This window comes from Triticum aestivum, chromosome 6B (assembly GCF_018294505.1).
Source record: "Triticum aestivum cultivar Chinese Spring chromosome 6B, IWGSC CS RefSeq v2.1, whole genome shotgun sequence".
Lineage (NCBI taxonomy): Eukaryota > Viridiplantae > Streptophyta > Magnoliopsida > Poales > Poaceae > Triticum > Triticum aestivum.
Window position 1 is genome coordinate 175,671,201 of NC_057810.1, and position 9,971 is coordinate 175,681,171.

Sequence of the window (9,971 nt, forward strand, 5' to 3'; positions counted from 1 at the left end):
CGAGCGGGCCAGCGGCGGCGCGCGATGGCTGGGGCCACGTGGCGGCGGCGGGGCGACCCGGACGTGTCCGGTGGCGGCGGGGACGAATCTGCTAGGGTTAGGGGTGGAATGACCCGAAATTTCGGGAGGAGGGGTGTTTTTATAGGTAGAGGGAGCTAGGAGGCTCCAAATGGAGTGCGGTTTTCGCCCACACGATCGTGATCCGACGACGGAGTGCATGGAAGTGACGTAGATGGGTTATTGGGCTGTTTTGGAGGGGTGTTGGGCTGCAACACACTAGAGGCCTTCGCGGTTACCCGGTTAACCGTTGGAGTATCAAACGACCTCCAAATGACTCGAACCTTGACAGGTGGTCTACCGGTGGTGTACCAAGGCCACTTGGCAAGCCTCGTCCCATTCTGAGATCGTTTTAGCACCCGCACACAAAAAGAGACAAGAGGGGTGCTCCGGTGCATGTGGGAGTGTCAGAATGCAAAACGGACAACGGGGAAAATGCTCGGATGCATGAGACGAACACGTATGCAAATGAGATGCACATGATGACATGATATGAAATGCATGACATGAAAAAAATGCAAAACAAAAGAAAAAACCCGACCACGGAGGGAATACCATAGCACATAGCCGAAAATGGCAAGAGTTGGAGTTACAAAGATGGAAAGTTACATCCGGGATGTTACACAAGTACACCTAATTTTTTTGGTATTTTGTGTTTCATATCCATAACTAAAGATAGAGAACAACTTAGAACAGAAAATAAAAATTACTTAGTGATAAAGCAAACAAGCACACACGAGAATATTCACCCCACGCTATGACTCCCCGGCAACAGTGCCAGAAAAAAGGTCTTGATGACCCGCAAGTATACGGGATAGTTGTAGCCTCTTTCGATAAGTAAGAGTGTCGAACCCAACGAGGAGCTAAAGGTAGAACAAATACTCTCTCAAGTCCTATCGGCCACTGATACGACTCTACGCATGCTTGACGTTCGCTTTACCTAGAACAAGTATGAAACTAGAAGTACTTTGTAGGTGTGATAGGATAGGTTTGCAAGATAATAAAGAACATGTAAACAAAAAGCAGGGGCTGTTTAGATAAAGATGCAATAAAGTAAGTATTAGTAGAGAGCTTTTTGTTATTTGTCCAAGGTAATCGATAACTAGACCGGTAATCACTGTTGCAATTCTATTTGAGGGAGAGGCATAAGCTAACATACTTTCTCTTCTTGGATCATATGCACTTATGATTGGAACTCTAGCAAGCTCCAAAACTACTAAAGATTCATTAAGGTAAAACCCAACCATAGCACTAAAGTATCAAGTCCCCTTTATCCTATCGGCGTTCTGGGAACGGGGGTCCCTAGACATGCCTGCCTGCGGCCTATGGCATGGCTCAAAAGGGGGCCCAGCACGGCCCGTCTTCATCAACACAAGCCCAAGACCCTCGCGAGGGGACAAGCCTCGCGGGGCGGATGACAAGGAGCTTCCTCAGGCACGGCCTCATCAGGCTGGCTCACAAGGAGGCAGAGAGTTCAAGGCGGGGTACCTCACGAGGAGCTCATGACGCAAGCCATGACGACCAAGGGCGCCAGTCGGGCGCCAGCCCGCGCAGTGTCCTCCTTTCCTCTTCGGTGCAAAGGGAGAAAGCGCAGGCGAGAGCATCAAGGAAAGGCATCCATTTCGGTGCAACAAGACCAAGACCAGCCCAACGGCAGGAAGGAAGTCATTGTGGAGCCCAAGCAGGCGTCATCACCAGAGCCTTTGACAGGCGAGGACCAACTTTAGTCAGGATAAGTGTACCCGATGTTCCCCTTCAAAATGGCCAATTGTTGGCGCCCTTCCCGCTCAATATTTGGGAAGAGGCCCAGGGCCTTTGCCTATACATAGGACTAGCCACCCCCAGGGTAGAGAAGGGAGAAAACCAGTAGAGAGAGCGACTGAACTCCTCCTAGCAGTTCATCACACCAGCCAAGAACGGAACGTTGCGAGGCTGTTCTTCCTTGTATTGTTCATCAACAGCCCAAGAGGCAATCCACCACACCACACACTGGAGTAGGGTATTACACCGCAATGGTAGCCTGAACCAGTATAAACTCTGTGTCTCTTGTGTTGTTCCTTTCGTAGTTTAGATCCTAGCGAGTCGGTGAGGAGCAGGTAGGTAGAGGGCGAAATCTCCGCGCGCACCCCAGTGTTCGAACCTCAAGGGTCTGCTGGAACCCGAAATCCGACATTTGACGCGCCAGGTAGGGGTGCGCCGGAATTTGTCTTCCGTCGCCATGTTCTTCTCCGACCATCGCATCCATGTCTGACGCTCGTCGGGCCCGCGCTGAGCCCCGAGCCACCCTCGCTTCCCGCGTCGCCCAGACGGCTCCCGTCGGCGGGCGCCCTCATCGTTCCCCATCACCCGCCGTCAACGCCGCCACCGGACCGGCGGGGAACGAGCAGCAAGCATCATCCCAGCATCCATCCATGAGGCGAGACGGCCGCACCGCTACCCCCTCACTCACCCCAGCTGGTTCTTCGTCCCGCACGCCTCGCGCGGCCATGGAGGCTCGATCTACGCTCATCGCGACAAACGAGCTCCCATGCTACTGTCCGGTTGACGATGTCTACGAAGAGTGGCTTGACCGAGTCACTAAGCTCGTCCGCGCTGCAGGGGGCTCCCCCGTGCCGTCCTTCTCGCTGCACCGCGCCCCGCCCTGTGCGGGCGACGAAGCTCCGGGGGCGCCTCAGCCGCCTCCCCATCAAGAAGGTGCCCTGGCCCCAAGGCGCGTGGCCCCTGGGCAGAACCTGCTCCGTCAGGCGCCAGCGCGGCAAGAGCAAAGCTACCAAGAAGTTCCTCGCCCGCGAGAAGCTGCTCGAGCGCTCCCTGCCCCAGCTCATCGCGACCACGCTCCTGCTCCAGCACTTCAAGACCCCACGCTGCTCGCAGCTGCAGCGCATGGGGACCCGCAGGACCAAGCACTTCATCACCCAAGGCCCCCCGTGGCCACAGCGGGCTGCCGCGCCTTCACCACCGAGCTGCGCAGCATCGCGTGGCCCGTCAAGTTCAAGCCGGACCTGCCTCCTCGCTACGACGGTACGGCTGACCCTGCAGAGTTCCTCTAGCTCTACGAGCTGGGCATCGAAGCTGCCAACGGAGACGAGAAGGTCATGGCGAACTGGTTTCCCATGGCGCTCAAGGACGGGGCCCGCACTTGGCTCCTGAACCTGGCCCCAGGCACGATCTCCTCCTTGGACGAGATGTGCAGCCTCTTCATCGCCAACTTCTAGGGTACTCGCGACCGGCCACCCGCCGTGAGCGACATGCGCTGTATCAAGCAGCAACCAGGGGAAACCCTACAGAAGTACATCCAGCGCTTCAACAACGCGCTCCTCAAGATTCCCAAGGTGACCGAGGAGGCCATCATCTCAGCCTTCTCCGACGGCGTGCGCGACGTCAAGATGAAGGAGGAGCTTGCAATGCATGAAGATCTGTGCACTTCCTTGGAGCTGTTCAACTTGGCGACCAAGTGCGCCAGGGTTGAGGAAGGGCGTCTCTCCCTCCTCGAGCTGCCTGCCACAGATCCAGAAGAGAAGAAACCCAAGGCCAAGGACGTGAAGCGCAAGGGAGCTGTTGTGCTCGCAGCAGAACCGGACACCAAGCGGGGCAGAGACCAGCCCGAATCCTCCAAGGGCAGTCAATACTGCGTGTACCACGACCTCCACACCCACAACACCAATGAATGCCAAGAGCTCCGAGCCGTGCGTGAAGGAAGGGTCGGCCGACGTCCCAACCGCAGCGACCGGGGCTACGGTCGGGGAGGAGTGTCAAGACCCCGACTCAATGTCACATCGATCTAGCCGGTAACACCTCATATCACTTTGCGGCCTCACGCACGGTATCCCCACGGGTGTCGCCTTACCTTTGCCCGGAACCGTTTGCGCCTTTTGGCTCACGTATATGATAGTGTCGCTAGCATCCATATGATAAGGAGCCCGGGCTGACATGACTAGTCGTAAACCCAAAGTGGCACAGACTTACAGGGACAGGCATCCATGACCCAGCTTCGAACGTGTCGGTCATCAGCAAGTGGGTCCGGGCTGTAGCACTGGGCTAGCAGGACTCCGGTAAACCGGGCTGTAGCGGGCTAACAGGACTCCGGTACTCAAAGCGTGACATTTCCACGAAGGGACAGACACAGGAACGAAGAAGGACACATGCCGGCCAGCCTAAGTGTTCCAGAGCAGTAGCAAGCTACCATGGCTCAGCGGTAACACTAGGAGACATTTCCCGGTAAGAGAGGCTACTAAAGATAAACAACTAGATGGTCAGATCCCACACATACCAAGCATTTCAATCATACACACAATATGCTCGATATGTGCAAATACAACGAAGCATCACAACATGACTCTATGACTCAAGTACTTTATTTAAGGCTCAGGGAGCCATACATAACATACACAAAGGTACGGGTCTCACGACCCAACATACAAGTCATACAGTCATACAAACCGGCAGCGGAAGTAACTTGTCTGAGTACAGACAACTAGTAAAATAAAAGAGGCTTGGAAAGCCTAACTATACTACGTGGTCCTTCACAAGCTCAGGGTCACCACCTGGGTCTTTCAGCCTACTCGTTGATGTCAACGTCTACATAGAACCCATCAGAAGGGGTTGCAGCGTCTTCTGTAAAAATGTAAATTATAGCAACATGAGTACAAAGGTACTCAGCAAGACTTACATCAGATCCTACATACATGCTTAGTATCAAGAAGGGTTGGTGGAGTTATTGCAGCAAGCCAGCTTTGACTCTTGGCTAGACTATCCTACGAGACTCCAACTTGAAATGGTTTTGCGCACACGAGTCCACTACTCACCAATTCAATACACTACCGAGGATCCACCTCCGTCTTCCTACGGAAGAGCCATCCTCGGCACTCACACTTATCTTGAGGCTTTTAACAGTTTCCATTTACTTGTCTATGAACTGTATAAGCAACCAAGTAGTCCTTTACCGCGGACGCGGCTATTCGAATAGATCATGTTAACCCTGCAGGGGTGTACTTCTTCATACACGCTCTCACCACTTACCGTCGTTTACACGACATGTACTCGGCAACCTTCAAGCGGAAGCCCAACGTGGGTGTCGGCCACGACCTACCTAATCACCTAAGCCTCCAGTCCAGGTTTATCGCCTATCCAGGTTCCATCCGCAGGGAGTCCGGCCGAGGTTTCCCATACGGCCCCGAACGATGTGAACAGGGTTCCCGAGATACCTAACGGGTATTCGGTACACCGTGACACGTACCTACCGCATCACAGCCCACCCCTACGGTCAGCGCTGTCCACGGCCTCCAGTAGGCTACAAACACCAGAAACTACTTGCAACTCCTGGACGGAGAACTAGGGTGAATAAGAAGCCGAGAGGGTCCATTGGTTTCGGGCCCAATGCATGGTAGTAGCTGATTCTTAAATCACACATACAGATCTCAGTGCTTAAGGTCGGCTTCAATGAAACAACCCACCATGTACTCCTACATGGCCTCTCATCGATACCTTTACCAAATCGTGTTCACCACACCACTCTCATTACCGACATAAACATTTCACTCTAGCCCATCACCCAGATGAACCAGACCTGACACGACTCTAAGCATAGCAGGCATGGCAAGGTAGGAACAACACATACATATGGCTCAAACAACTCCTACACATGCTAGTGGGTTTCATCTAGTTACTGTGGCAATGACAGGTCATGCAGAGGAAATGGGTTCAACTACCATAGCACACAGCAGTTTGAAACGCGTTGTCTTAATGCAGTAAAAGAGAGCAGGAGCGAGAACATGGGATTGTATCGATATGATCAAATGGTTGGTTGCTTGCCTGATGGTTCGATGCACTGATACGGTTCTTCATTAGGGTAATCACGGTACTCTTCGGGGACAGAACCTGCCGCAGAGAGCACCGATTCACAAACATTACCAAACAGTATGCAACAATATGATGCATGCATGAGACATGGCAAAATGAGTGTATTGGGCTAATGCAACTAAAACCAGAAGGGTTTGAACAAATTTGAATCAAGGATTCAAATTTCAAATTCAAATATGGCCTTTTAAAGTGCTTTTCCTTGTTCTGCTTAAAACATCAATTTAACTTGTTTGATCATGCATGAAAATAGTACAGATGGATAGATTGGATTTTTCTGATCATTTTTCATATATAATTTGTCCAATTTGGAGTTACAGAATAAAAGTTATGAATTTTTGAAGTTTAAATAATATTCTGGAATTTCCTGATTTAAATTAAATCCAGAAAATCAATTACTGCGTCAGCCTGACGTCAGTGTGACGTCAGTAGGTCAACGAAACTGGTCCAGGTCAAACCTGACAGTGGGTCCCGCATGTCAGGGTGATTATTTTAATTAAAATTTAATTAAAACTAATCCTGTTTAATTAACAGGGCTGGGCCCCACCTGTCATTGACTCAGGGGAGTCAACCAGGGCCCACCCGTGGTCAAACCCGGGTCGGCTGCACCGGCGTTTAGCCGCCGGCGAGCCCGACGCGGCGGCGGGAGTGGTTTTGGCTATTCCGGCCACCAAATGGGCCGCGGAGATCACCGGAGTGGAGCTGAGGACAAACCGCAGCTCTTGGCGGAGTCCGTTGGGGTCGGGGTGGCCGAAGTTGGCGCCGGCGACGACCTTGGCGGCCACCGGGGTTCGGCCGAAGACGAACTTGACGCTAGAGGGTTCGGTGAGGCTCGTGGAGTAGCTAGCTAGGTGCTGCGGGACTTGGTGAGTAAGATGGACACCATCTTGTGGCCGGAGGATGACCGGGAGCACGTCGGCGACGAGCTCCATGGCGGTGGGTGCGGTTGAGCTCCGGGAGGTTGCTACACGGCTCGGGAGCAAGAACGGAAGGGAGGGGAAGATGGCTAAGCTCACAGTGAGTGCGACGGAGTCCTTGGTGCGGCCGGAGATGGACCGGAGCGACGACGGCGTTGAAGGGGATCTCCGGCGACGGTGAGCTCGGGCGAGGTCGGTGCGGTGGTCTCGGGCGTTGCGAGCGCTCTGGGCTCGGCTGCTCGATGAAGTGGACAGCGGCGGAGCTCCTGGACACGGTGAGACGGCGTGGGCTGGTCGGAGGGCGTGGCTACGGCGAGGGGGTGGCGGCGATGGCGTCGGCCATGGCTGGGGCGTGCGAGAGGGAGGAGCTGGAGAGGAGAGGGGGTGTCTGGGGGGGTTCGGGGGAGAGAGGGAGGCCGATCCACGACGTCACCTGGCGAGGGGAGCGGCGAGGCGGCGAGCAGGTGCGTGGCGCACGCCGTGGACGCCGTCGGGCACCTGCCTGCCTGCCTGGCCGGCAAGCAGCTCGCTGGAGCGGTGCTGGGCTGGGCCGGCAGGTGGGCCGGGGGCAGGCGCCAGGTAAGCTTTCCCCCTTTTTTTCTGTTTCTGTTTTTATTTAATATATCTGCAACTTTGTTGAATTTAATAAAATACCTAGGCAACTTCAAAAATCACCAAATCACTCCTGGTCCATAGTTGGATTATTTCCAACATGAAACATTTTAGTTTGGAGGTATTTGAGCATTTAAATATTTTATATAATTTTAAATGCCCAAATTCAAATACTTATGAATTAATTCAAAAACCCTAAGATGGCCTAGGAAAATGTGCACCACTTTTGGCAGAGGTTCTGAACCAAGACAAAAATGATGGGCATTTTAGAAGGGCATTTCAGGTTCATTGAAAATTATTTTAGTAAACCCTAGTTGGTTTCAGAGGGGACTGGGGGTTCTGTCATCCCCATTTCAAGTTTCTGATGAAAGAGTAAACATGATGCAACACTCTAATGCATGACTAGCTAGGGTGTGACAAGGAGGAAGGTACGCAGGACGCTGGGAAGACCGCGGCCCTCGCCAAGGGTGGCGCGACCAACCTCGCGAGGATCACTGGCAGGACCCGCCTTGCGAGGGAGCCTAGAGGGATCAGCCTCATGAGGATCGCCCGCAAGGCAACGCAGGCCTCCCTCCATTGCCGCCGCAGCCAAGGAGAAATGAGGACCGTCATCAGGACGAAGGGGCTGGGGGCTTCCAGGAGCCACGTGCGATCGCCTGCATCCTGGGCGGAGCTCAAGCCCCAGCCTCTCAACGCATCTTCATGCAATTCGCCCGTGAAGTAAATGCAGTCCTCCCCAAGCTCGAGGCCACGCGCCCTCTCAGGTGGTCGGCGTGCACCATCACATTCAGCTCAACTGATCAGCTCAAGTGCACCGCCACCGCCGGAGTTCTTCCCATGCTTTGTTCCCCAATCATCAGCAACGTGATAGTCACTATGACCCTCATCGATGGCGGGGCAGGGCTCAACGTCCTGTCCGTGGAAACATTCAACAATCTCCAAGTGACCTACAATCAGCTTCAGCCAACTAAGCCTTTCTCCGGAGTCACCGACGGCTCCACGGTCCCGATGGGGCAGGTCCGCCTCCCTGTCACCTTCGGGGTGCGCGACAACTACCGCACCGAGCTCATCGACTTCGATGTCGCCCACATTCGCCTGCCGTACAATGCCATCCTCGGGTACCCAGCGCTGGCCAAGTTCATGGCCGTAACCCACCACGGCTACAACGTCCTCAAGATGCCAGGAAGTGGTGGAGTCATCACGGTGCCCTGCGAAGAGAAAGACGCGGTGTGCTCCCTGGAACGAGCCTTTCAGGCCGCATCACTGGAAGACCCGGATCGCGGAAGCAGGAGGCTTCCCGAAGCCGCCCCCAAGAAGAAGAAGACATCGTCTGATCCGGCCCTTCAGGAGACAGGTCCCTCAGGGCCCGCGTCTGCCCAGGGGGAACCTCCTTCCATCGCATAGGGAAGCGCGCCCGATGCCCTCCTTAGGCAGGGCTCGGGGGCTCTCCCCTAGAGGGCCGCCGACCTCGCCAAGGTCACGAGGGAGGCACTTGGGCACCACTTGGAGGCGTGCTTCGAAGCACGTTTCCCTCAAGAAGGAGCAAGGCAAGGAGGGCCAAACCCTCAGGAGTTCGTCAGCAAGGCCGTTTAGGAGCTACAGGAGTCAAGAGTCATGAGAGGTAGCCGCCGCCTACCCGCTGTGGCCCCTCATCTAGGCGAGGATGATGGGCTGCGCGTCTGCATCGACATACCAGGGCTCAACCAAACCGCCTCTCAGGAGCGCCACTGGCCCTCGCAAGTGGGGCGCTGCAGAGGTCCACCCCACAACTACGTTCGCATGCCTTATGGCTTGCCGAACGCGGCTGCCATGTACCAGCGCCTCATGAGGGGCATCCTGGAGGCTCAAGAGGTCAAGCATTCCGCAGCCCTGGCGGAGATGGAGATGGTCCCCGAGGAGCCACCAACGCCTCCGAAGCCTCCCGAGGCCCCAGGGCCTGGGGGCTCGTGTGGATCGGCTCCCGCAGCCCACCGAGTCTGCTACACCAACACCCCTTCGTCTTCAACATCATCAAGTGACATCTTTCAAGTTTCGTTTCCAGCTGGGAGCGCCCTTAGGGCTGCATCATTCCCAGGCCGCGTGGGTCCGTCCCTGCGGCGTGTATCCCTTTTTCTCATGTTTTTAGCTTACTTTGTTGGGGGCGCCCCTCGGGCTGCATTATCCCCAAGTCGCTCAGGTCAGACCCAGCGGCGAGTACCCCTCTTGCGTTTATCTTCGGGCCATACTTTCGACCCATCATGCTTGTTATTTGGTGCCTGTCCGTGGCACCTTTTCTTCCTTGATGTCGGCAGCTTGCGCGTTAAAGGGGGGCGGGGTACCTGAGCATCGTGACTCAGGGCTCCTACCGGCTCTCCAGCCCTCACCCTCTGGCCTTGTCCACGGCATCGCGACCTGGCATACCAGCGACGGCTGAGACCAGCTTGAGGGCCGGGACCCGAGGACGTAGAGCTCCGACATCTAACCAAGCTTGCACGTTAAAGGGGGGTACCTGAGCATCACGACTCAGGGCTCCTACCGGCTCTCCAGCCC